The sequence below is a fragment of the Canis lupus genome, chromosome 23, assembly GCF_003254725.2.
Source record: "Canis lupus dingo isolate Sandy chromosome 23, ASM325472v2, whole genome shotgun sequence".
NCBI classification, from domain to species: Eukaryota; Metazoa; Chordata; class Mammalia; order Carnivora; family Canidae; genus Canis; species Canis lupus.
The window spans coordinates 10456543-10482857 of record NC_064265.1 but is presented as its reverse complement, the minus strand read 5'-3'; the positions used below and the strand labels follow the sequence as shown (position 1 = coordinate 10482857).

Here is a 26315-nt window from a genome sequence, read left to right as displayed (position 1 = left end):
GGAGGTGGATGACCAGTGGCTTCTGACACCTATCTCAAGAACAGAGAGGGTGCAGGTATAAGATGAAGCTCGCTGGGTATAAGATGAAGCTTGCTCTGTAGAGGGCAGAGAGGAAAGACAGAGAGAACTTGGGTCTCTTGGGAACTATTGGATCAATCTCTCAGACTGTCCACTTTTGACTTCCAGTATATGCACCAGTGAAATTTCTGCTTTTGGGAGCTGCTATAAGCTGAGTTTTCTGTTACCTGCAGCTGGCAGCAGGGCTGATCTCTGTAAACCAAAGAAACATAAGTTTTATGTTTATTGAGGTTGTTTTACTCACACATGCCTCTTCCAAGATCCCAGGAGGACCTCACAAAGTGCTTCCAGGGTGACATGTTTTTGTAGAATTTGCAAAGCCATGGTAGTTTACCACAATCCATCAAACACACCTCTTCCCTCTCCCACATCCCCTCTGTCATCCTGCCCCAGGGTGGGGTGCTATTGAGGCAGCCAAAGGCAATTTGAGGATTGGGCCCAGAGAGAGATGAGTTGGTCACTCATTCAGTTGGGTGTGGAAGGACACCGTTCATGGTCACTTTGGGGTTTAGCTTAGGTCATGCTGGATGATCCCATGTGGAAAGGACTTCCAAGAATCTGTTAACACTCACAGAGCTGACTCATTGGGCACCGGATCTCAAAGGTGCAGAGCTGCAGATTGTCACATGATGTGCAACACAGATCAAGGTACATAGTCCGGAACTGTGTGGAGTGTAGAGGAGAAAGAAGATTTGGAATGTAGTCTGAGGAAACTTCTTCCATTTGCCAGATACATGTAAGTGAAAGACTCAGTTCTCTGCAATGTCTCATCAAAACAGAAGCTATCTTGTGTCAGATGTGATGGCATGAACCTCCCAGTAGACCACTCTGGTGACAGTGTGGGTGACAGACTTATTAATGAGTGTCTCCAACTCAGAGCATAAAGATGAGCCACTGCTTAAAAAAACTTGAGGGTCACCTGGGTGGCTCAGTCGGTTCAGCATCTGCCTTCAGCTCAGGCCATGATCTTGGGGTGCTGGGATAGAGCTCTGCATTGGGCTTCATGCTCAGGGGGAGTCTGCTTCTCCCCCTCTCTCCACCTCTTCCTTCCCCTGCTTGCTCTCTCTCTCTTTCTCAAATAAAAAAATAAAATCTTTAAAAAACAAAAAACCCCAAAACAACAACACAAAACAACAAAAAAAAGAAAACCTGAAATGCTCTGGCTGGAAGAACTTCCAGCTTAGAAAAGACTCCCCAACTTTGACAATAATCCTGAAGATATCTATGACCTTACCAGTAATGGGTTGTGAAGCTACAAGAAAACTTGATAAACTATTGATAATTAAAAAAAAAATCTGCTCAACCATGCTAGAGAAAAAACTTAATTATCTTTCTGTTGGCTCTGTATAAAATAGTATAAAATTGTTGTCATGTTATGAAGCAATCAAAGAGAAAGCAGATAAATAAATGCAGGGAAAAATATTTTAGACAAGAGATAGGCAGTTATTTAATAAAAATAATATGCTATTTTTCTGAATTTTGTGATATTTGCATTGTCAGCTTTTAATATTTATAATTTGTTGTCATTTCTTTTCTCATTTGAGTTATTTGTTGTCATACTTGATTTTATATTAGTAATTTTGTATTGTTTCCTAAAGAGAGGATCCTGAGCTGTGGGAGCCTAGGCCCCACCAGAATGAGGCACAGCCTGCATCCCTCCACTATGAGGTTTTAAAAAGGATTTTATTTATTTATTTGAGAGAGAGAGAGAGACATAGTGAGAGAGAATGCATGAGTGGGGGTGGGGAGAGGGAGAAGCAGACTCCTCACTGACTAGGGAGCCTGATGTGGAGCTTGATTCCAGAACCCTGAGATTATAACCTGAGCCAAAGGCAGACACTTAACTGAGGCACTCAGGCACCCTCCACTATGAGTTTTGCCAGAGGAATCTGTCTGGGGAATCAGAGCCATCACTGGCTGTGGCCTCTTGTAGCCACTCTAGCCACAGAAAGACCAGGTGACAGACCATCCCCACAGACAAGCTCTCTGGAGCCCAGGAGATGCTAATATGGTGATGTTCCTATTGTGTAAGGAATGTTCCTAAGGGTTAGCATGAGAACAATCCCGTGTTCTAGAAGCAGGGAGAGCATGGAACATGCATTCAACTCTGCCCCCAGGCTATAGAGAAGCAGCTCTCAGGGTGGTGTTCCAAGGTTGCTGGCATGGACAGCAGGGGTTCTTAACCTAGGTTCCACAGACACCCCTCAAGGGCCCAAGGGTAGAAGTCAGTGGGTCTGTGAATTTGGCTAGGTGAACCACTACATCTTTATTTCTACTAACCTCTAGATAAAATGTAGCATTTCCATCAATTATAAACATAGGCAACAAACTGTGGTATCAGCAGGACTGTCACCAAGAAAAATCATGGATGTTTTTCTATTCCTTTAATGTTTTTGAAGTTATCTTAAAATATCATTAAGTTCACTATTTAAATAGTAGTTATTACAAGACCTGCTGGTAGACTTTATTTAATGTGTTAATATAGAAGCTATACAGTACTGCATCGGAAATTATATTTTACATTTTAATAATGATTTCAATGTAATTAGCTTTCTTTATAATCTGTTATTTTATTTAATTCACCTGAAGACATTAAGAAGGGGTCTATGGGACCGGACTGCCACAGGGGTCCACAACACTGAGAAGATTAAGAATTCCTGTGGTAAAGAAGTTGCAGGTATAGAGAGACAGAGTAGTAGATGGGATAAGGAAAAGAAGAACAAAGTATTGCCTACATTGCTAGCTTTTGGCTCTGAGTTGAATTTCAACTCTACGTAGTCATGCATTCATTCAAAGAACTCCCAATGAGTATCTACTATGTGGTAAGTTAATCTAACCCAGTACTCCTTTTATGAGGCAAGCAGCATTATAAAACCCATTTTACAGATGGTGCAAGGAAGGCTTAGGGAGGTTAACCTACTTGCCCAGATTCGCATGACGGCTAAGTGGGAGAGCAGGATTTTGGTGAGGTGGGCATCTGTGGAGAAGATGGAGAAGGTTACCTGGAGAAGGCAATAGTGGCACTGCATTTTAATACTTGAATAAGAGTTGGCAGGTGCTTAGAACGCAGCTTGAGGGCAGAGGCAGGCTGGAGAAAGGGGGTGGGAGAAGGAAGAGGGGTGTTAAGGAAGAGGTGTCAGATCTAGGAGTTAGGGAGCATCTTGGACTCCTCCTCTAACACCTCAGAGTCTGGAACTTGTTCTAGTCACATGGTGGGGGAGGAAGTTTTCTGAGTTAGGGCCTAGGGTTCTCTCTAGGCCACTTGGGGTGATTGGCCATCCAAGTTCGTTTGGGCTGAGGTGTTTCCTGGGACATGAGACTTTCAACATGAAAACTGGAAAAGTCCTGGCAAATCAGGATGAATTGGTCACCCTGAAAAGCAGGAAAGACAGCTTCTGGCAAGGGAAATACTGCTCTCCTCTCTTCAAGGCCAGGCAGAAGAGGTGATGTCCATTCTCAGCTCCTGGGTTTGCAGAGACAAGAGGTACTCGGAGATGGTGGCTGTTCAGCTTCTCCCTTGTTCTCCCACTTAACTCTGTTCTTGGATTAGAAAAGATCAAAGCTCCACCAACCCTGGCCACAACCCCGTGTTTCCTCCAGAATACACTGCAGATTCTGCACCCCAAAACTAATTGCTGATGGCATGAGTGGGATCATTGCCTTTGGGATGGCAGCCTCTTGAGCTATAAAAACCAAGTAGGCATATCATATGAGGTGTCAGTTCAAGCTTTGTGGAAGACGCAGGCAAATCAAGGTAGCCACAACCCCTTTAAGTTCATTCTCTCCTTCTCTTTCTTTTCTTTTTTCTTTTTTTGAATTATTTATTTATTCATGAGAGACACACAGAGAGAGAGAGAGGCAGAAAAATAAGTAGAGGCAGAAGTAGGCTGTCTGTGGGGAGCCTGAGGCAGGACTCAATCCTGGGACCCTGGAATCATGACCTGGGCCAAAGCCAGACACTCAACCACTGAGCCACCCAGGTGTCCCTCTCTCTTTCTTTTTTCAAGCCAAGACCACACCAGCCTTCTCAAACATCACTGGGTTGCTTATGAAAATGCAGATCCCTAGGCCTATACCCCTAGAGATATGAGTTCAACATGTTAAGGTGTGGTCCAAGGAGTTGCAATTGACACAAGCGCAGGAGCACTCAGAAACTGGAAAAGAGAATTTGGAATGCACCCAGAAATTCTACTTTTTGGATTTTATCCTAAGGGCAAGTACACAAAAATGAATTTAAGAGAATTATTATTTCAATGTGGTTAAAACAGAAAAACTTGAGGGAAAAACTAGATATTGATTAAATAAAATTTGGTATGTCTATACAATGAAATGCTATTTAGTCATCAAAAATGTTACTATAAACCTCTATTGCACTGGAAAGATGTCCAGCATTGATTTTTTTAAGACTTTTTATTTTGAAATAAGTTTATTTTTACAGAAAAGCTGCAAATACAGTGCATAGGGTGCTAGTATACCTTTCACAGAAGCTTCCCTGGATGTTAGCATTTAATATAACCATGGCATATGTATCAAAGCTAAGAAACCAATCAGCATCCATATAGTCTGACTTACTAAACTATCTGCTTCATTCAATTTTACCACTTTTCTGCTAAGACTCTTTTTCTGTTCCAAGATCTAAGCTAGACCAATATGTTGCATTTAGCTGTCGTGTGTCCTTAGTTTTCTCCAATCTGTGACAGTTTCTCAGTCTTGTTTTTCAAGACCTTGACACTTTCGAAGAGAACCCTCAGAGAGGTCTCACCCCATGACAAGTGAGAATTGGGGGATAGCTGCCTAGCCTCCTATCCTTGAGGAATTGCTGACAGTATGCCTTATGTGGTCTCCCAGAATTCCCTGGGATGGTTGGGCTTTTGGCTGTCCACAGTGATAATTTGTGGCCACTCTGCATTGGCTGTTTTTCCTTCCTTCCTACTGGTATCTCCTGGGACCATCTCCCAGATAAACTCCATGCACTCCAGTCCGAGTCCCAAAACCTACTGCTTCGAGGAAGAAGGGTCCAGCTAATCCAGTACCATCGTTTCTGCACCCTGTGTTCACATCATCCACAGGAGGGGGCTGTCATGATCTAAGTCTTGCACACCTTGTTAGAGGGCTCACAACCAGACTAACCAGAGATGTTTAACTCCAGGAAGATTTTGAAGAGGTGGGCAAAGTGTCTTCAAATGCCCAGAGGCGTTTCATAAAAGGAGGATATGTTCTCTCCACTCCAGAAAGGGGCACTTATGAGAATTCCATAAGTCATAATCAATGACTCCACCAAGCTATTAGCTTCCTTGGTCAGGGATTGGGTTTTATTTGACTTGCCATCCTCAGTAACGAATATGGTGGCTGGCACAAAGCAGAGATGTGTAAAAGACATCTGTGGCTTCCTCTTCAGGATCTGTTCCCCCTTCTACTGCCAACAGTATCCTTACTTTCCTCTAGAGAATATATTCCTCCCCCATTTCAGGGTTTTGGTTTGAGTTGGATGGACAATTCCCCCTTCCCACCCAAACTCCATATCTCATCTCTCTGGCTGCAGTGATTGGTCCAAGAGAAGGATATCTGTCTCAATTAAACTTCCTTTTTTTTCCAGGTATAACTTACATATAACATTATATTGGTTTCAGGTGTATAACATAGTGATTCAGTATTTGTGTACATCGTGCAATGATCGCCACAATAAATCTAGTTAACATCCATACATGACTTGATTTGAGCTAACAAGAGTGAGTCTTAGGACTTTGAGAAAGCTAGCCAAAGAGTTGCTTCTGGTTCTTCTGGAGGATTAGATAAGAGGCCTGGAACCACAGCATCCATTTTGCTAATATGAAGCATATAACCCAGGAGTTACTATGATTGCTTGCAGATTCATGGGGCAATAATATGGCAGACAAATTGGAATGAAAGCCCCACCAGGTCCTTTGTGGCATTTTTAAACTCGGGGATAAGCCTCACTTGAAACTATTTTTTTAAATGCCTTTTGGGGGGGGGGCTAATTTGGGGTTTCTGTCACTTGTAAAATTATGTCATGCAAAATGAATGTATACTAACACAAGTTTGCTGATGGATGAATGATATAAAAATGAAGTGGGTTTCTGGAAGGTTTAAAGAGGGCTTACTAAAACTCAGAGCTCTGAAATATAGAGCAGAATGCCCCCCTGAGGTAATATGTTTCATGTTTCTAAAAGTATATGGATAGGCTGCATCACCATTCTGTCAGGGGTACTGAAGAAGGAATCCCCGTGGGAGGAGATGGGTCTATATGAATGCAGAAATAGTACCTCTTCCACTCTTAACATTCTGTCAGTGTGTAAAAGCAGCAAGACCCCACAGCAGATGGAAAGATGAGAAGTGTTTCTCAAAGAGGCTCCACAAATGAGGGTGATAATGCAGTATAAAATTATGCCTGAAGAGCAGATTTGGGGCCCAGCCTGTCCCTTTTACTCCGTACTCCTGGAGCATTCCAGCCTGGGGGTGGTAGGGGAGGAATTCTGAGTGTCAGTGAAGAGAATGTCACATGAAACTAGAGCCGGGTGACAACGGGCCCATAGGTTCCATGGCTGAGTAGGACTCGGTGGGGGAGGCTGGCCACTAGCAGCAAGACCCATGTGAAGGTGTGGGCAGCTCAAGGCCCCGGTCAACTTTTTGCTTGCTGACAGGTGTACAGCAGGTCTTAGAGGAGGCCTGTTCTGACCTCAACATACTCATCAGGAGGAGAGTTTGCTCTTGAGAATTGATTATAAATTAAAGGGCGTGTGAAAGAGTAGACATCTACTAACATTTGCTACTGATTGATTTTTTTCCCTTTCTTTTCAACTGGTTTCAAAACTTATAAATGATTGATGGTGGAATTAGTTGGGTTTTTTTCTTATTTCATGGAGTTTTATTTTCTTACAACCTGGTATATGCACGTATATGAAACTAAGCTTATAGACAAGGGCTTGGGGACACTGGGCTCTGCTAGATTCACACTTTCACAAGTTCTGGCTCTGCTGCTGGCCCCTGGTGTGATTGTTGGCAACATATTTACCTCTTTTAGCACTACTTTTCTCATCCATAAAACTGAACCCATCTCACAGAACCACCATAAGGATAAAATACGAAAGTTATACAAAAATCTTGGCACACCCTAAGTGCTCAAATGGTGAGAGACATAAAATATTGGATCTTGAGGGGCCTCACTGATGCTTAAAAGGATGACACAATTCATCTAAAGCTTCATTCCATGGATTCTAGAAGGCCAAAGTCTTTTTCAAATTCCCTGGGGCCTTCTGCCTTTTCCAAGTGTCAGTCAAGGAGAGGCCAGAAAGACAGATGAGTTGGAGCTGAACAGAGAACAGTATGGTGATAGAGGGTGACAAGAGGGAAAGGTGTGGAGTGTGGCAAAAGGGAAAGGGCAGGCCCTGCCAAAGACAGCCGCTGCTCTCAGCTCCAGCCAGTGGTTGCCAGACAGTGGGGGTTGAATGATGTCAGTATGGCTTAAAAGAAAAGCCAGAAAGTCAGATGAGTTTTTTTTCCTAAATTCTTTTGCTTTTAGAAGTCTTCCAGCAATTAAAAAAAAAAAATTAAAATCTGCATAGACAAAACAAAACAGAAGCCAGGGTTGAATTTGGCACATACCATCAGTTTCCTACATTTGCTTTGAAGTCTGGAGGTCAGCCTGTGAGCTCCAAATGTTAAGGCCACCTGGCTTCTAGCCCTGCTCTCTATGCCCATGAATCTCTATCCATCCTCTTCAATAGTGCAAGGCAGAGACAAATACTTCCGCATGTCAACAGCTGAAGACATGATATGAAAACCATCAAGGGCAAGAGAAACAAGAGCAAGCAGGAAGATCAAAGTTTCTGAAACCCTCCTCCTCCTTGCAGACATTCTGTTGTGTTGGAGGCTGAAAGTCAGCCTGCTTCCACTCCATTCACTTCAATTAAATTTCCTCAATATTACCACATGACAAGCACTAAATTAGGCCTTGGGGATTTTTTTTGTCCCGCCTACTGTGTGCTTGGGACAGTTAGATATTTTAACTACCTTGGCTCACAACAACCTTGAGAAGTAGAAATTATCTTCTCCATTTTATGTGGAGAAAAATAAAGGCTCAAGAGTGGTGAGCCACTTGCCTAAGGCCACCTTGCTAGCCAGTGACAAAGCAGGGTTTCAAACCCTGATCTGTGGGTCTCCAGATTCCTTGTTGACTTCATCCCACCACTGTTTTTTTGGACACAAAAATTCAAGTGTGAAAATTGCAGCAAATGCAATAAGCATTCCAGTGGAGGTGAGCCAGTGGTGTGGTAGGAGGAGAGAGAAGAGAAGCATCTGCCCCAGCAGTCTTGTGCTTCAGAATGTACATGGATCACCCTGGGAGCTTGTGAGACTGGGTTCTGGGTCAGTAGCTCTGGGGCAGGGCTCCAGGGTCTGCCTTCCAAAGGAGTGCCCAGGTGATGCAAATGCTGCTGCTCCATCTGCCACACTTTGGGAAGCAAGGCTCCATTCCATGATCTCAGCCTTTTGAGAAGAGCTACTTAACTAGGAATTGTGGAAAGGCAAGGGTGTGGCTGGTCTGGGTGAATCCACCTCTCTTCCTGGCAAAGCAACCCTGCCTACTTTCTGCCTGTTTTCCTGTGAGGTCAGGAGAGTGGGACATGTACACACATGGTATGGTTATGAGCCTGTGGGGATAGGGCACCCATTAGTGTCTTGCTGTGATGCAGCTCAGGATGGCACCAAAGTCAAGATGAGGCAGATGTGCTTCTGAACCAGCTGAGCAAGGTGTTTTATTGCTGGAAGCACTAAAAAGAAGTAAAGCAATGGTGAATGGTGAATACTGGTGGTCCCTACATGAATCCTCTTCACCCAGGGGGTGCCCATCCCTACCTGCTATCCACACTGTTTCCAAGGTGTTCATAGCTGCTTCCTCCAGAGAATTATTCTCAGCAGAATGGGAGCCATCTCTCCCAGAAGACTTCCCCATCAGGCTTCCCTTCCCTCTCTACTTATAGACAGCCTGTAGACAACAACTGATTGATGAAGGTATGAAAGTCTATTGCCCTTGGCTTCTAGGAAGGACCAAGTCTGTGGTGCCGACTGTGGTCTGTAATGCTCCAGAACTCCTAATGGGATAAAGCTAAAGCTGGGACCACTTCCTTGGTTAGTAGAATCCCCAATGCCATCTTGTTTCCCTTGTTCCCCTTCTCCTAAGGGCATTCCTCTAACAAACAACGTATACCCAAATCCCTGTCTCAGGCTCTGCCTCTGCCTCTGGGGAACCTCATCTAAGGCAGAAACTCATGCAGGTAGATACTGCTGTCCTCACAAAGACAGCATGAGATGGGTGTCCTTGTCCCAATTTGACAGATGAACAAACTGAGACTCAAAGAGAAGTCACTGGATGAGTACCCACAGCTGGTAAGAATGAAGCCAGGACTGGCACCTAGGTGTGTGCTCATGTGCTTTTGCCCTTGGACTCACTGACAGTGCCTCTTTATATTTTGTCTTTGACCCTTTGGAGGCAGGGACCCCTTGGAGTTGGGCTTCTCTGTGGCCCAGCCCTTGGGCCATCCATACAGGTAAAGCTGTGGGGGCTCTTAGAAGGCCCAAGGGAGTGGGGACAGTGGGTGGGGAGGGGGAGACTCTGCCTCCAAACTAATTCCTGCACTCAGAGCTGATTCCCTTCAAAAAGGTACTTTATTTATTTATTTTTTTACCTTTACCTCGTTTCTTTTATCCAAATTACATTTCCTCCCTTCCAGTTCTTCCCTGGGGAACATCCTTGCTAGAGGGAACCATGCCTAGATTTTGCTACACACTCTGGAAGGAACCAGAACACTTGGGTGAGACAAGACAAAGAGCCAGAGTGCACAGACACCACCTTCTGATGTGTAGGAGCTCATGGTTGCCAAGAACTTCAGGGCTACTGTCCAATTTGATTCTCAGTTACCATTACACACATTTTACAGATGGGGCTTAGGACTCTAGGGTCTACCAATTCCAAGATTCCCGATTCCAGACAAGGGAAGTGGGTGTAAGCTGCAGCAGGGAGCACCCAGTGCAGTAAACAGTGGCAGGAGCACAGCCCCAGACCCCAGTCAAAGGGGACAGAGACAGTGGGGGAGGGGGTGAGGTGAATGATTTGGGAAGCCTGGGCTCCAGTGGCAGGCTTCCAAAAGCAGGATCTTGGCAAGCTTCCCAGGCTAGATTTTACCCGTGAAGGTCCAGGTCAGGAACCTCACTCTTCAGCCAGAGGAACTGTCTGAGTTAGAAGCTTCTCCAGTGGAACCCTCCAGACTCAGAGCCCTGGCCCTGTGACCATCTTGTTTACAGTTGCTTGAGCTTGCTTGCTCTGTGACATCCTGACCCAGGCAGTGGCCTTTCCCAGATGCCAAACAGTGACATGAAGGTTACTCTAAGACTTGCCTGCTAGTTTTATATCTCTCATCAGTGAGAAAGTTTCAGGAGATTTCAAGGCCAAGATAGGCAGGCATTTAGGGTGAAAGGAAGCATTTGGGACTTTGGGATTAAGTTCTTGGATCCATTGTTGTGATAGGTATGTGTGCATGATCACCCTGGGACCCTAGCAATGAGTCTTTTAGGACTGCCAGATTCCTGTAACTCTAGCTTTCTGAGCCACCTTACAAACTTGGTCATTAGCCATCTCTGCATTATTCTCTGTGGACAGTGGAGGAAGAGGGTTTACTGCCTCCTAGTCAGGGCCTATGTAAGGGACAAGATCTGGTCATCTCTGCAATTCTGGGTTTGAAAAGACACAAGTAATAGCGGAAATCCTGTGTGAGCATAGTTCTATTGGAAAAATAAGCATGTGCTACTTCTTCCAACCCCCCTGAGTTACTAAAACTGTGGCCTTCTGCCCTAATGAGAACCCCAATGGTGTAGACATCTCCCCTGGCCTTGTTGGAACTGACTTTGAAGGCAGAAGAGGTTAAAAATGTATTTTAAGGTTCAGGCAATTAGAGCAACCTTGCAGAACCCCTGACACCAAGAGGATTTATATTGGATTTTTTCTAATATTAACATGATCAAATGCAGTTGAGCACTGGGGCACCTGATTCTCCAGGAAAGAATATTCTGGTTTGGGACTCGGAGAATACAATGTGATGCTTAGGGCCCAGACCTTGCCAGGAAAATATTACGAGGAAATGAAAGAGCCCAAGAATTAGAGCCTTGTGCTTCTATTTTAAAAACATGCCTCGAAGGCAGGCTTTAAATAGAGAGCGGGCTCACAGAGAACTTTATTTGCAGGAGGCCCTGAAGAAGAGGGCAGACCCCAGCAGTCCCTGGCAGGGCAGAGAGCCTGGAGATCTTGGTGGTCAACAAGAGCAGTGGATCTTCCAGGGTCATCCAGGGCCAGCTACATCAGCATCTTTGGGAACTCGCTAGACAGGCACCTGTCTGGCTTCCACGCCACCACTGCTGGCTCAGAGACTCTGGGGGTGGAGGCCAGTGTACCTGTTTTATTAAGTTCTGTGGCAAACCGTGATGCCTACTTGTGTCTGAGAACCACTATTCTACATCTGAGGGGAATGGATCCAACCTGCAGATGCATTTTTATTGACTGGTACAGCATTTGAAATTGTTTGAACCGGTTTCCAATGTTTCAAACGGGTATTTTTATATGAAAATCCACATTTCTGGCTTTTCTTGGAGAAAAAAAAATCAGATCTAGCCACAGGGGACTCACGTACCTGCTTGGCAATAATTGTCTGGAGCTGAGAAGAGGCTAGTGCTCTTAGAAAGGGCACCAGCCCTCCTGGGAGCAGCGGCCCCTCATTACCCATCTCTCTTCACTCAATCCTGTCTGGAGGTTTTTGAGCTGTTGGCCCGTGACCTATATAATGTCTAGTGTCATCTCAGGCTGAAATTCATTCCACACGCATTTGCTGACCACTTACCTGATAGGATGGACTTTTCTGTTGTCCTTAGAACCTCCCTGACCCTTACCATTTCCTCCCACCTCCAGCACAGACACACCCATCCTCAGCTACCTGCACTTTTTTTGCTAAGATGGGGGAAAAAAAGGAAAGGCTTGGTTAGCATAACACCCAGAATGCAGCCATACAAGTCAGTTAATACCAGAAAAAAAAATAGATTTCTTTGTTTCACCTACACCATTCTCTGACCTCACTGTTGAGAAAATAAGCTTATTATCATGTTCAGAAAAGAAGGGACACTGTCCTTTTGTTAGGCTTGAGGGGGTTTTTATCTATGGCTTGGGGGTCATCAAAGGTGGACAAGTTCATTCAGTGGCTGGGATGGCCTGGGACTGTTGACGGTCTTCTCTGTGCCCAACACTGAGCTGGGTTCTGAGATAACAGTGAGGTCCTGGGCTGGGGTGTGGATGGTCACTTCTGAACTATGTCAACCCCACTTACTTCCCAGGGCCACTTCCCTCTGCTCCATGCTGACCTTCCTCCTCAGTCTATGCCTGTCCTCCCTCCAATTCTACCCTGAACCAATTTTTGTGTGAATGGCAGACTTCATCAAAGTCTGGTGGTGGCAGTTGGTATTTTATTACAGATGACTTAAACTATTACTGGATATTCCTGATCGCAACAACCCTGTCTTCATCAGATCAACCCACAACCTTCTCCTTCCATCTCTGCTTCTCATCTTTACCTGCTCACCTGATTCTCTCCCAGCCCCACACACTTCTGGAAACTTTTTTGTGCAGAGCATATTAGCTGCCACCTTGTTTCACTGTGTGCTTATAAGCTATTCTCCAGGTGTGGGCGACTCACCTAGAGTGGCCCATCACAATAGTTTCCTGGACAAATACAGCAAAGGGATGTTGGTGCCAGTCAAAATAGCAACTTTTTTCACCCTGCCAAGACTATTTCACAGCTGAAGCCTCAATCCCAGAACTTAAGCAACCTGGCCAGACATACCTTCTGGTCCACCTGGCTCCTGCTCCAACCCTTCCAGGAAAGGGGTAGACTGAGCAGACCTGGCCTCAGCTGATGAGTAGATGAGTGGGGTCCTGTCCTGTCCTGCTATTCCCTCTTCAGGATACAAGGCTCCTCTCCTTTCAGGGCTCCCTCTTTTAAAGCAAGGTCATGGAGAGAAGGCTCCTACGCGGCTGGCATCCCATTAATTTGTTCTTTGGGGAGAATGGCCATAGGTGTTGGGTAGGGCCAAAGTGCCGGCTGTCAGCTGAGTCCATCTCCAAGGCAGTATTGCCAGCCCAGCATACCTTTCTCAGTTTAACACACCACCGGGTACATTGTACCTCATAGCTCAGAATCAATAAAGTCAAGGCAATTTCCTTAACATGCCATCAATAAGAGATTATGGAAGGGGGAGGGTTTTCCTTAGAAGCTAATGCCTTACTAAAGTTCAAATGAGGCAATATATAGTAAAATAAATTCCAGCTCTATTTTCACTCCTTGCAATTTTAGTGGAGACTAAATGAAATGGAACTGTGTTGATCCTAACCCGTTCAATATATCTTCACTTCCTAAGAACCAAGGTCATTTTTACCTTCATGGGAAGGGAGGCAAAATATAAAATACTCACCCATACCGAACAGAAATGCATTTGCAGGTTTTTGAAAGCCAGGTAGATGACTGATATATTATGTAATTCATTTCATGGCATAGCTGAATGTGTTTTATAGATAGTGTTTAACCTTGCCAATTCTGCTCTGAGATAATCCCCCTTCTGAGGATAAAAATCATATATTTAACATAAAAGGAAAGGTTGGGAGAGGAAAGCAGCATAATGTGTTCTGTTCAACAGATAACCAGAAGTTGCTTACACAGAAAGATGATCAGAGCAAGTTCATTACTGCTTTGCCTTATTAGCTAATCATCATGTTGCTACTAATCAGAAGTGAGGGGATAACCACTTGAGTGGCATTGTGCTACTCAATGACAAAATATATCCAGTGTTGTGTGGCAAGGCGGTGTGTGAGCGGTGGCTTTGACAGACCCTAGATTGATCCTCTGTGTTATCACATACCTGTTCTGTTAACCTTAGGTAGTTTGCTTAATGCCTTTGAGCTTCAGTCTCCTTGTTTGTAAATGGGCATAAGAATAATCACTGCAGTATTTAATGGTTATCCATTACACATTTCTCTTCCTCCTCCTTTCCAATAGAACCCTGATTTTACTCAGGTTTCTTAACCTCTAATTCCATAGAGGAATCTTGACTTATCCCAAGCAGCCCCAGCAGTCCCTTCCTGGGGAATGTTATTAGTTAGGGAAAGGCCCATGGCTCCTATTGGTCCAATCAGACTGGAGGAGAGGTATTTTAACTTTCTCTTGGTGTATGAATAAGGAAGCACATTTTCCCCAAAGGCCACTGGCTGCCATCTTATAGCCACATGAGGAACTAGATTGATGTAAAGGTGGTAGTGAGAATGGCAAAGCATTGAGACAGAAGGAGCCTGGGTCTTTGGCAACATATTGATTGGGCTGTGCCTGGAAACACACTTCTTCTGGTCTCCAAGCAGAAATAAATTCATTATTTATTTTAAAATTATTATTTAAAAAACAAATAAAATTATTTGTTTTTAAAGTCATTTTGAGCCTAGGTTTTCTGTTACAGGCAGTCCACTGCATTCTAACTTATAAATGTTTCAGGCGATTATTGTAAGGATTATAGGGGAAAGAGTCTATATATAGGTATGTCCAGTGAAAATTTCTGTGATGGTGGAGATGTTCTATATCTACATTCTTCCACTAGCCACATGGCTGTTCAGCATTTGAAATGTGACCAGAGCAACTGAGAAATAAATTTCAAATTTTAATTAATTTTAATTAATGAAAATTAAACATTTAAATAGTTACACGTGGCTAGTGACTACTGTGTTGTACAGCATAGATCTATAAAATCATTTGGCACAACATCTAGAATCCAGTAGGGGTCCATGGATGTTGACTTCTCTTCCTGTGTCCCCTGCAACCCCTCAGTCCCCCTCTGAAAATTCATTCGGTCACCAGAATTTGAACAGGTAGCAAGAAGAGCAGGAGGTGTTCATTTCAGGGGTAAAGAAAGCCAAAGGTTGGAAAAGGACCCAGATTTAAGGGGCAGACCTAAATAACAGTGTTTGAACTGTGTTCCTACCTAGTTACCTAGTAAAGCCAGACCTCCATGTTGTTGGAAACCCAAGAAAAAGCTGGCCCTCCTAATGTATGCATTTGGACAAGATTAGATGTCAATGTATAGACTTACCAGAACTTACCAGACTTACCAGGACACTGCCAGACAATTTAACAGTACAGTAACTATGGTAATGGTTTCCTAAGGTCCCTGGTCTTCTGAGACCTGATGTCTACAAAGCACCTAAGCATTAGGTATATGTTCCATGCTGTGACCACTGTTATCTCCCATATTGACAGATAACATCACATCACAGAATGGCCTTTAGAAGGAATCCTGCGCTGCAAGAGCTGGGATCCTTCATTGAGTGACTGAGAGCAAGGCTTGTTTTCTATAAATCTTGGTCATTGTCATTTGTTGTCGCCTAATCCCACCCTACACCTTTATTCCTATATCAACCCTTGCCTTCCCTCTACCTCCAACTTGGCCACCACCTGGAAACTATTTCATTGACAGAAGGCAAATATTAGGGTCCCTCTAACCCAGGCCAGTGAACTATCAATGCCCAGCGTAGTAAAGGAAAAAAAATCTTACTAAAACTCCTAATCCTACCAATGCCAAATGTGGTGCCCCCAAAGACTGGCTATGGACTCTGTAGGGGAAGTATGCTATTATTGGCTTCCAAGTAGGCAGGCATATTGGATTCAGAATTTCCTGCATTTTTTTTTTGGTGTTTACTCATTTACATTTTTTTTAAGTTGAGGTGTAATATAAAATAAGGTACAGAAACTCAAATATCCATTTTGGTGAATCTTTTTATATATACACACATGTGACTCCCACTTAGAGCAAGGGATCTTAATCCATATCTTCCTGAAAAAGCAATCACTTTTCTGATTTCTATCAGTATAGACTGGTTTTGCCTGTTCAACAACTTTACATTTACAGAATCCTAGAGCTTCTCTTGCTCAATATTATGTCTATGAGTTGCACCCAGATGGTTGCGTGCAGCAGAGTGTATTTTTTTCCATTCCTGTGTAGTATTCCATTGTATTAAATGTACAGGATTTATTTATCCATTTTACTGTTGCTGGGCATTTGACCATTTTCCAACTTGTGACTATTATGAATAAATTCACTATAAACATCCTTATATATATGTTTTGGTGCATATATACATTTATTTTGGTTGGATTTATATCCAAAAAGTGGAATTCTTGGATTGTAGGCCATGTAGGTTTAGCTGTAGTAGGGACTGTCAATGTTTTTTCAAGTGATTACACTAATTTATACCCCCACTAGCAATGTGTTAAAGTTCCAGTTTATCCATTACCTCATCAAAATTTGGTAGTGCCAATTCTTTTAAGTTTAGTCAGTCTTGTATGTTTGGTAATTCTGGTGGAAGTATATTGCCAGATTTTGAAGCTCAGAGTCAGAGGTTGGCAAATAAGGCCTGCAGGCCAAATCCAGCCCACCATCTGTTTTTGTAAATAAAGTTTTATTGAAACACAACCATACTCCTTCATTTCTGTGTGTCTCTGACTATTTTAGCACTTAAATAGCCAAGTTGAACAGTTGCAACAGAGAATGCATGGCCGACAAATCCCATAATAGCTGGTCAGTTATGGAAGAAATGTGCTGATCCCCGTTTAAAGCAAGTGGGTCATGGGAAAATTCATTTTGGTAATCACTGTAAGCAGTGGGGACAGGTGCCCATTTGGTATCTGGCAGTGGGGACAGGTGCCCACTTGGTATGGTGCCGTAGTGCCTAGGTACTGGGATGGTTACAGAAAGCTGGCATGTTGATCCCTTCAGCCCTCAGGGCAGCTGGACAGGGAATAGGGCAGTTGGAATTCCTGGGCAGGTCTTTTGTTATTTTGAGTGACCTTAGTGGTTTGTCTCAATATGTTGTATAATAATTATCTGTGTGTGCCATGACTTGTAAAAAGTTGGGACACAGTCAGACAGGAGTTCATACCAGCCATCTTCATTATCTTGAGCCTATACCCTAACACCCTGCCAATTGGCTTCTACTCTATCTCTGCTCAGGGAAATCACAAATCCAGGGTTTTTTTTCCCCTTAAGTCCTCATTTTTCTTTATCTCCCTATGGCATTGGACACCCTTTGCTGCCCTGCTTCCAAACACTAGCTAGCCTTGCCTGTATAACAATTATAATAATGTTGATTAGCATTCACTGACTTCCTCCTCTGGAACGTAAAATTTACCCAGAGCATTTTAACTGTTTCTCACAACTGACAGATGTGGTAAGTCGTGTCACCCCAGATTTACGTTAGAGGAAAGAGCTTCGGCAAGTCTCAGTTCCCAGCTAGGAAGTGGAGGCAGGGCTTCGAACCTTGGTGTGGGGTACCTGAGTGCCAATATTCCCCAATACTCATGCTACCTCTGACTACATGATGCTATTGGTTTTCCTCAGACCTTAAGGCTCTTTCTTTTTTTTTGTGTCTTTTGCTCTTTCTGCTGTCCCTTCACTGTTGTTTTCCCCAAGGTTCAGGCCTTAATCTCTTCTTTTTACCACATACTCTTTTCTCTCATGGTCTGGCTCATGGTTTCAATGTTAACTTTGATCCTGAATGTGAATTAAGATTGATTTTTTCCAAGAGTGCTCCAGGGACTTTACATAGGGTATCTCATTAAATCCTCAGCATAACCCTGAAAGGTCAATGCTGTACCCACTTTGAAGTTGAAAGAAGTCCATTGACCTGGCTGAGGCCACTCAGTTGGAAGATGATGAGAGTGGGCAGCTTAAACCCAGCTCTGTGATGATATTAAAGTTCATGAGTGTCTAAGGTGGCCCCTTCCCCCCACATGAATGCCAGGTTGGGACCCCCAACCACCTAAAAGCTGTGTCTGCTTATATACTTCATTAAGACTTTAAACACTACACGTCTAAAACCAAACTCACTTTTTCTTCATCTTCCTCTATGCCTTCTTTGCCTTATAGATTCTCTACATGTTGACATCTACAAGTGACCTGAGATTCCAGATGCCTCATTCTGTACCTATATGCTGCCAGCCAACCCCAAGCCCCAGTAGTGCTTTCTATCCTCTGACACCATGCCCAGCCATCTAGATCACAGACCCTTCCTCTGAGTTCCCATCTCTCCTCGTCTGCCCTGTTCCTTCTGCGACCCAGTGCAATGCCCATGTGTAATGTCACACACCTGCTTTCATCTGTCTGCCCTGGATCCACTTGGGCTTCTACGTATCCCATCAGGGTAGGTAGACCATTCAGTGTTATCTTTCACTGTAGTCCTCAAACTGGCCTGAGCCTTAGAATCAACTGCAGTTTTTTTGTTTGTTTGTTTGTTTGTTTGTTTGTTTTAATTCCCAAGTGGGTTCCTGACTGGAGCATCTAATTCGATGAATCTGGAGTAAGGTTGAGAACTTGGATTTTTAGCAAGAGCCTCTGGGATTGCAATGTGGGAGCCCTCTGTGTTAGTATGAGAAACACTAGTCTGCTGCAACTCTTCCTCCATAGTTGGGAGGTGCAGTCCTGAGGGAGTGGGCTGGTGGGACAACTGGCTAGAGAACCATATGCTTCTGGCACTCGAGCTAATCTCTTGCCCTCCTCTGTGCCTCCTCCAACACTTTCTTTGCATAAATTGAGGACTCAGTGATTGTAGAATGAATGAATGAATGAATGAATGAATGAATGAGATAGTTTTAAAGGCCTTTTCCCTAACACCTCAGTTATTTTCTGGTTGTAAAGTCAAGAGATGCCCATGGAAGTTGCATAAATCCTGCCTTCCAGTAAGATTTTGTAGGTACCAAGTGGTGAAGCTGAGGGAGAGTCTACAAAATATCTGAGGAGCACTCCTCAAAACTATCAAGGTCATCAAAACTAGGGAAAGTCTGAGAAACTGTCATAGCCAAGGGGAACCTAAACAGACAAGGCAAATCCAAATAATGTGGTATCCTAGATGGGATCCTGGGACATAAAAAGAACATTAAATAAATCTAAACTTTAGTTTTAAAAAAGTGATCTTGCTTCCCTTCAGCATTCAGGGAGGGTCACTAGCATTCAGTCACAACATCTAGTGTCAACATTTCATTCATAAAGTTCATGATGGATGTGTTTACAAGAATTGACATTAGCCCATTGAGTGCCCTATTCCCTCCCCTGACTCATTTTTTGGAATGGGTGCCCATGAAGATCTGGCTGGTCTGACTGCCTTGACGACATAGGCAGGTTACTGAGAGGTAGGTGGAAGAGAAACATGATAATTTCAACAGAACCAGGCACCAAACCTAGCCCTGACATCCATCAGCTATGGGACTTTAGGTGTGTTACTTTTTCTCCTCAGAAGTGGAGTGGTGATGATGTTGCCCTCCTCACAGACCTCCAGGAAGCATTTCATGAATAGAGAGCCAGGGACACTGTAGACATTCGACATCTGGAAGATGGTATATTATTTAAGACATCCTTCGGTTAGGCACTGGGTATTTCAGGCTTGGTAAGACAACAATTCTGGGACCTCTCAAACTTCTGCTGAACTCATTTCCCAAGTTGGGTTCCCTTTTACCCCTGCAGTGCCAGATGTACATCTCCTCCCAGAAGCCTCCCCACCCTAGCACACTCAGCTGGGCACCCCCAGCCATAACTCAGACTTCTAGTTCTCTATAAATAGAACAAACATTCATCTGCCCTGGTCCCAGATGTCATTTTTATTGGTGTCTAAAAATAAAAATAATAGTAATTTGCTACATGGTAATAGCCTGACCCAACTAGCTTGCTCTCTCTTCCTCCAGGCACACTGTGAAAGCCATCGACACCACTTCCAGATTGCAGACCTCTGACCTGTCACCAGTCTGTCAGTGTCAGTAAGGCCAGGTAGAGGACACAGGCCAGCAGTCCAACGAGGAAGCTTCCAGCCTGTGCCCAGGGCGCAGTCTCCAGCCTGGGATTCTTCACCTCTCAGCCACCCTTTCAGCACTATTTAAAGGCCCTGGGGAAAGAAGGAGGGAAAATGGAGAAGAGAGTCAGGGAGAAAGAAGAGAAAGAGAGAAAGAAGACTGATAGCTCAAAGTTGAAAGAGGTAGTTTTGGCAGATAAGTAACAAATGTGGTTTCCTCCTGCATGAACCATCTATGCAGCTGATTAGATTTAGCATCACCCACTATCATCTCTGATGTACTCCATGCCACATGAGGTGGAGGGGGAAGATTTACAAGTGCAATTCTCAGAGACGCTGTACTGGGGAGTTATGGCATCTCTGTATAGTACAGCCAGGGAGGCCAGGAAAGTCTCATACAATTTAAAACACTCCATAGATCTTTCTAGACACCTTTCTGATGTATCACTGGGCTATTAGCTATTCCAACAGAGATAGGGAATGGGAGTAGGCCAGGGGTGGCAGATACCTTCTGGATGGAACGTTACTGTGTAGTCATGGTCCCCACTCTAAAGGTTTTGGGTTCAGCTGAGATGCTGCGGATCCTCCTTGAGAAAAGTCAGTCTCAATCGAAGGGCCTGTATATGTCTTAAATTTTCTTAATTACATAAGTAACACCTGTATGTGTTCTCCTTGTAAAAGGAAAAATATAGCAATATACACAATCTGAAGTCCTATTCACTATTACTTCCTAACTTCCTCCCTCCACCCCAAGCAATAACTATTGTTGCCATTTGAGTGGGCTTTTCCCAGAACTTTTCAATGCATAGAAAAATACATGTTTTTATGTACAAGTTTCCCTCTTTCCTTCCTTTATTTTTCTTTTTCTCTGTCTTTAAAAAAATATTAATTCAGGTAGGCATGTACTTGTTTGTTTACTTGCATAAATGGTATCTTAGTGTATGCATTGTCCTGCAATTTGCTGTTTTCACTCCTCAATAAGTGTGTCAGTTCGGGGTCCTCTAGGAAAGAGACACTGAGAGTGGTTAGAAGTAGAAGAGATTAATTGGAGGCGATACCTGGAAAGATAGGGGGGACAAGCTGGGGAGGGACAGCACAGAGATGGGGATCTCACATTGGGAAGCTCAGAGACTGCCCCCTAGAGGAGCGCCTTATTTGGCAGAAATGGCTTAGGCCTTACAACCCCACCATGCTCTGTCATTGGCTGGGGGACACCCAGGAAAATCATGGCCTTAACACAAATGCTGCAGTAAATCCCCAGAGCTCTGCAGCTGGAGGCCATCAGCTTACTGCACTCCTCATAGCCACTGGTAACGCCTCTTTTACAGCCCCACAGCTGCCTCATTGGTCTCAGAATCTTTTCATGAGGGGTATGTGTGCTTTTTGTTTGAGAATGTTCCCCAAGTATGGGTTGATTACAATGGACTTAGCTATTCCCCTCTTGATGGACTCTTAGATTACCCTCTCTTTGCTAGTATGGACAGTGTGGCAATCATCATCCTTGAACAACACTCCATCCACAGCAGGAAACTGATGAGGGCTTCTCTGGAGTAAAGATGAAAAGGAGAAATTTCTGACTAAGGATGTCCATTTTGAATTCACAGATTCAGGCCAATTCTCTGCTCAATGGGCTCTGGATGACCCTCTCCTCTGGATGGGACAACCTGCACTTTCCCATACCCCCAAGACATCTGGATTTGATGCCTCTGAGATTGGCCCACCTCCACCAGGTCCCTGACTCTGTTTGTCCAGACTTTGCCTCCTGATGCTCCTGCAACATCCTCAGAAGATCCCTTCACCTAAACTTTTGTCCTGTTTGCTTGGCTGGCCCTTGGTCGTCTGAGGTGGCAAATGTAGGATTTATGATTATAGACTCTGGAAACAACTGATGAGCTTCAATCCCAGCTCCACTAGTTCCTAACTGTGATACCAAGCCAGTTTCTGAAGCTCTTTTTGTATCTCATTTTCCTCATCTGTACAATGAGGCTGTTGAGATAAAATGAGTTATCATGTGTAGCACCCTGCCACCAACTCAATAAATATTAACTTTTGCTATTATCTGACCCCCAGGCTGGGATTCCAGCCCCTTGACATTCATAAGGCGAGTATTCTGGTGCTAATTTCTCATTTGCCAAGTGCCCCATACTTGCAAGTGGATTCCTCAAGATCTGGACCTGCTTCTGTTTTGGTCTGGAGAACACTCTCATACCATTGTCTCCCTTGAGCAGGGCTACTCTCAGCCTGGGGTTCTCCCTCTTCTGAATTCAGCTTGCCAAATATATAGCAAAACCCCATAATTCAAATCTTGATCCTACAACTTGTAAACCTTAGCTCTCTCATCCATAAAAGGCAGTTGGCAATGTGACCTACTCACAGGGCTGTCGTGAAGATAAGTAGAGATATCACTTACCAAGAACTTAGAACCATGCTCAGCAAGTGGAATTAACATGATTATCTCCTCAGAAATGGATCTTTTTAGACCCTATTCACTTGTACCTCCTGGTTGACTGAGGATCTGGTATGTCCATCAATCAGGATGTGATTAATACAATCTGATTAATACAAGACGATTTGACTTGTGTTGAGTTAGGTCTGTGATAACAGGGCCTGGTGCAAAGAGATGGAACCCTGAACAAAAGCAAAAGCAAAGAAACAGGACTATCACCAGCAGTGATGACTTTCCAGTCCGTCTTCATCACAATGTCTACATAGGTATGCACATCTTATTCTTCATGTTGCAAGGGCCCCTCCCTACAAAGAAATGTGAAAGTGTCCTCATCTAAATGGCACCACCCAGCTACCAGTCACCATTACCTTTTGGTATCTTGGGCCCAGCCTTGTCAAATTCAGTTTTCAGAAAAAAAAAAAACAAGCAATGGAAGTTGGGATTTTTATGTAAAAACTCTCAATTTTATGACTTTGACAACTAATCCAAATGAATCTGGCCAACCAGTTTATGCCTCTGCTTTAGGGCATTTCTGCACAGTTTCTCCATAACTAGCTATTTCACCTGAAATGTGATGGTGTCTCTCTCTCTCTCTAAAGCATGTGGTAGCTTCAATGGTTGATAACATTTACATGGCAATTATGGACACTTTGGGATTCCAGTGGTCTGCATTAAACACTTTCTCTTTTGAGTTGCCAGGTTTTATTTCTCCTGGGTTCCTGCTTGGCTTCTGTTCATTATGGCCTTTCTTTCTACCCTTCCCCTCCCTCACCTTTCTACAAGGGCAGGTGATCAAGTAGACTGCCTGGCACATAATATTTGTTGAATGATTGTGAAGTTAGGAATCCAGGCACTTCTTTCCCCCAGCAACTCTTTTAGTTTGTATCTTTTTCCTCTTGGAATGAAATTAAAGTGATTTTTCAGGAACCTGTTTAACCAGATAGAGAGCAAGGCTTCTCTGGGACCACAAATCTCCCTTTGGGCCTCTTTGTATCTGGGGGGTGCATTTTTCACTTCTAAGGGCTTTATTTACTGGCCACCAAAGCTCCCTTCTTTCAGTTGTCCTTGGTTTATGTCTGGGCACCATCTTATTGCTATGCACTGAATGGTGAAGTATGTTTTATGAATACTTATTCTTAGGACCTTCCACAGAATACTGTGACAATGTAGTCAGAGCTGTTGAGGCTTAGGGTCTTCAGTTTTGTGGGGTGTATGGGAGACAGGAGGGACGGTGTGCATCAAGGGCTGGGATTGCTGCTACCCTAGCGTAGGGTAGATGACTTCTCTCATGGGTACCATGCTTAATTATCATCTTGATTTACTCTGTTCCCTTTGCACATGGAGAGGTTGAAGAGCCATTGTAAGATGATTTTCAAACTTCTGTTTAGCAGGGAAAGCTTTTTCTTAAGTGACATTGTATAACAAGACAGGAAACAACAAATGGAGAGGATGTGGGGAAAGAGGAACCGTCTTGCACTGTTGGGAATGTGAACTGGTACAGCCACTCTGGAAAACTGTGTGTCTCAAGTTCTCCTCAATCCTGAATGTCTCTCCCATAGGCCTCTGTACTTCCTAGGAAGATGGCATCCTGTCTTCAGCTGGTCTTCAGTGAGCTTCTTCACATGTACAATGGGGCTTATCCACCGATGGCTTTGGGAACAACTGTCTGCTTGGGCCCACAGCAGCACCTCTCTTCTGGGTGATTTATTTCAGGAAAGGACAACTCACTGGCCAGCATTTGACTTATCTGAGACTTTGTTGTCTTGGAAACATGGGGCCAAGAGACTGAGGAGCAAAGAGGGCCCAAGTTAAAGATGGGTGGTACCTGGGATCCTTTTCCTGGAGTAGGAGGAGCAGCACCCTTTCATGTGGCCACTGACCCTTTCAAAATCTGATGCTGATTAGAGTTTGGGGATGTGCCTTTCAATCCTTTGATTAATAGTTTCCTTGATGAATCCAAATTAAGGCCCATGTCCTTTCCCCATCTCTACTGCTCCAAAGAGCATAATAGAAAACTGCTTCCCCCTGCCCTCAGCTGCTTGGCGTTAATATCTCCTGTGTCTTTCTGATTGGACAAAGTGGAGAGGGATACAAGTAAGGTAGGTATTACCTTTGGAAACCAAATGCCTTTCTTGACAGCCTCAAGACTGGCCTGGGCCCCTCCAGTGTGTTCCCACAGAGTCCTACTACATCATTTCACGCACTATTTTGTAATTGCCTTTTACATGTCTAGTTGATGAAGTTGAATGAAAACCTCTAGGTCTGAGAGTTTGAAGTCATCGAATAATAATATTTAAAAGCAAATCATGGTGCCTTAATCAAGTGGTAAATTTGTACTTGCTGGCCTTGCCTACTTGGCAACAAAGGAACGGCCCCAGGGTGAACATCAGAATGTAATTTGCAGATGGAAGAAAATAGGTCACTCTTCATACTCGTAGACTGTATTTTTAAATTAAAAAAAAAAATGAAAAACGAAAAGGAAAAGGAAAAGAAAGCCAGGGCCCAAGCTGTCCTGAGTACTTATGGTAACAATGGGAGAAAATGGTTGTAAATCCAGAATGCAGTGCCCCTGTTGTCAGGCAGGCTGTGCCTAAGCTAATAGCCCCTTAGCTCTCAGTCCCAACCTTGGTCTTACCCCCACATTCATCAAGGTGATGGAGATGAGGCCACTTCCCATCCTAGGTCCTCCTGGGTAATCATCCTAGTGCCCCATAGTTCATTGAGCTTCTCACTTCTCATGACTATCCCCTCCCCTCCATGCCTATGGCAGCCCCTGAATTTGCCAACCTGGAGCTGCTGGCTGCTCTGTGTCTCTCTCTGAGCTCTGCCTCTTGTCCACCCAGGCTTCCTGACCCCCAATTCCTACCACATCCACTCTTGGACTCCATGTGCCTTCATCCCTCTCTAGGCTTCCCTAATCTCAGAGGGCATCCCATCATCCTTTCTTTGGCTAACTCTCCTGCCCTCAGCCTGCCCCATACTACAGAAACCACATCCACCCTTTTCACACCTGTCTGGCCTGTTAAAGAGAACTGAGCCAGACTGAGGTTAAAGCAGGAAAAACAGACTTTATCCAGGAACTATTGCAACATAAGGAAAGAGGCCTCAGTATAGAACTGGGCTCAGTTCTGAACAGAGTAAGAACAAGTGAGAGTTTATAGCTGAGGAGCAGTTTGAGAGAGTCGGTGGATGGAAATTATACTAGAGGAGGCATCAGGGGTAAGGGAGGAGGAATTCTTGCTAAGCTGACCTAACAGGATTCTTGCTGAAGGTAGGCCAGGGTGATCAGGTGTCACTGGGGGATGGTGGGGAGTGGGGGTGGGGAGGAATTTGATCAGATATCAAGGGTGGGGGAGGGGATTCTCTCTAAACTGACTTAGCAGGCTTCTTGCCAAAACTGGGCTATGCAACAGCAAGGAGGAGGCCAAGGTTGAAGGTTGAGAAGAGGGCTTACAGGACCCTGACTAAAGTTTGATTAAGATGAGGATTTTTTCAAGCCTATGAGTGCTGCCATGGGGCAATTACACATCTCTGTTCCCTGTGTCCTAGACACCACTCAGCATCTCTTTGATGTCCCAGCCCCTTCTTCCCTTCCTCTGTAGCTGCTCCAAACCCATTCTCAAGCCTCAAAAAGACTGTGCCAGCACAGAAGGAAAGAGAATCCTGGTGTGAATTCCTCCACTCCCTTCCTCATTTGCTGTACCTTGTCTCCTCTTTTTCCCTCTTTTACCTCCCTGCTGCCTATCCTCTGTCTATACATACTAGGGCTAGGACTAGACATCACTTGTTACAGGAAGTCTTCCTTGGATCCTCCAACCCCCACTGGCCAACATTAGGTTAGAGTCCCTTTCTGTGGGACTA

General features: G+C 44.2%; 1 long non-coding RNA gene across 1 annotated transcript; it reads left to right on the top strand.

Annotated features, from left to right (window-relative positions):
- The first annotated feature begins 701 nt into the window (after nt 1–701).
- Nucleotides 702–22071, top strand: LOC112668908 (uncharacterized). The gene is made up of 2 exons (XR_007405209.1): nt 702–814; nt 21613–22071. It is a non-coding gene; the product is annotated as an uncharacterized LOC112668908 (long non-coding RNA).
- The last annotated feature ends 4244 nt before the right edge of the window (nt 22072–26315 follow it).